Here is a 2,224-nt window from a genome sequence, read left to right as displayed (position 1 = left end):
AGAGATCCACAGCACAAAACTGCCTAACATCTCTGCTCTGAGATGCTTCCCTGCTCTTCATGTTAGAATCTTGCTTCTCTGATCCATGTCAACCCATTCTAGTCAGAAGGAAGGGAGAAAGAAGAAATGGGGTCAAGCATTTTCCTTGTAAGAAAGCATCCCAGAGGTTGCAGGTATTACTCTAGTAGTAATATGATCAAATGGCTACATCTAGCTGCAAGAGATACAGGGACTGTAATAACTAGAGTCCATGTGCAGTGCTAAATATGATGATAATGGTGGGGTGCTCTAGTGCCAAGATGAAGGGAAGGGGAATATATTCAGGGTGTATCTGACAATCTCTCAGTTCAGTTATGTTTAGTCGCTCAGTCGTGTCTGACTCTGCGACCCCATAGACTGCAGCATGCCAGGTTTCCCCGTCCATTACCAACTCCTAGAGTTTACTCAAACTCATGTCCATTGAGTCGGTGATGCTATCCAACCATCTCATCCTCTGTTGTCCCCTTCTCCTCTCCCCTTCAATCTTTCCCTGCATCAGAGTCTTTTCCAATGAGTCAGTTCTTCACATCAGGTGGCCAAAGGATTGGAGTTTCAGCTTCAACATCAGTCATTCCAATGAACATTAGGACTGATTTCCTTTAGGATAGACTGTTTGGATCTCCTTGCAGTCCAAGGGACTCTCAAGAGTCTTCTCTAACACCACAGTTCAAAAGCATCAATTCTTCAGCACTCAGCTTTCTTTATAGTCCAACTCTCACATCCATACATGACTACTGGAAAAACCATAGCCTTGGCTAGATGGACATTTGTTGGCAAAGTAATGTCTCTGCTTTTTAATATGCTTTCTAGGTTGGTCATAACCTTTCTTCCAAGGAGTAAGTGTCTTTTTATTTCATGGCTGCAATCACCATCTGCAGTGATTTTGGATCCCCCCAAAATAAACTCTGCCACTGTTTCCACTGTTTCTCTATCTATTTGCCATGAAGCAATGGGACCTGATGCCATGATCTTTGTTTTCTGAATGTTGAGCTTTAAGCCAACTTTTTTACTCTCCTCTTTCACTTTCATCAAGAAGCTCTTTAGTTCTTCTTCACTTTCTGCCATAACGGTGCTGTCATCTGCATATCTGAGGTTATTGATATTTCTCCCAGCAATCTTGATTCCAGCTTGTGCTTCATCCAGCCCAGTGTTTCTCATGATGTACTCTGCATATAAGTTAAATAAGCAAGGTGACAATATACAGCCTTGATGTACTCCTTTTCCTATTTGGAACCAGTCTGTTGTTCCATGTCCAGTTCTAGCTGTTGCTTCCTGACCTGCATACAGATTTCTCAAGAGGCAAGTCAGGTGGTCTGGGATTCCCATCTCTTTCAGAATTTTCCACAGTTTATTGTGATCCACACAGTCAAAGGCTTTGGGATAGTCAATAAAGCAGAAATAGATGTTTATCTGGAGCTCTCTTGCTTTTTTGATGATCCAGCGGATGTTGGCAATTTAATCTCTCATTCCTCTTCCTTTTCTAAAACCAGCTTAAACATCTGGAAGTTCACAGTTCACGTATTGCTGAAGCCTGGCTTGGAGAATTTTGAGCATGACTTTACTAGCGTGTGAGATGAGTGCAATTGTGTGGTAGTTTGAGCATTCTTTGGCATTGCCTTTCTTTGGGATTGGAATGAAGACTGACATTTTCCAGTCCCATGGCCACTGCTGAGTTTTCCAAATTTGCTGGCATATTGAGTATAGCACTTTCACAGCATTATCTTTTAGGATTTGAAATAGCTCAACTGGAATTCCATCATCTCCACTAGCCTTGTTCATAGTGATGCTTCCTAAGGCCCACTTGACTTCACATTCCAGGATGTCTGGCTCTAGTGAGTGATCACACCATCGTGATTATCTGGGTTGTGAAGATTTTTTTTGTACAGTTCTTCTGTGTATTCTTGCCACCTCCTCTTAATATCTTCTGCTTCTGTTAGGTCCATACCATTTCTGTCCTTTATCGAGCCCATCTTTGCATGAAATGTTCCCTTGGTATCTCTAATTTTCTTGAAGAGATCTCTAGTTTTTCCCATTCTGTTGTTTTACTCTATTTGTTTGCATTGATCATTGAGGAAGGCTTTCTTATCTCTCCTTGCTATTGATTGGAACTCTGCATTCAAATGAGTTTATCTTTCCTTTTCTCCTTTGTTTTTTGCTTCTCTTCTTCTCACAGGTATTTCTAAGG

The sequence above is a fragment of the Moschus berezovskii genome, chromosome 6, assembly GCF_049115385.1.
Source record: "Moschus berezovskii isolate FMDL1 chromosome 6, NW_MosBer_1.0, whole genome shotgun sequence".
In the NCBI taxonomy this organism is placed as follows: domain Eukaryota; kingdom Metazoa; phylum Chordata; class Mammalia; order Artiodactyla; family Moschidae; genus Moschus; species Moschus berezovskii.
This window is presented reverse-complemented; position numbering follows the sequence as displayed.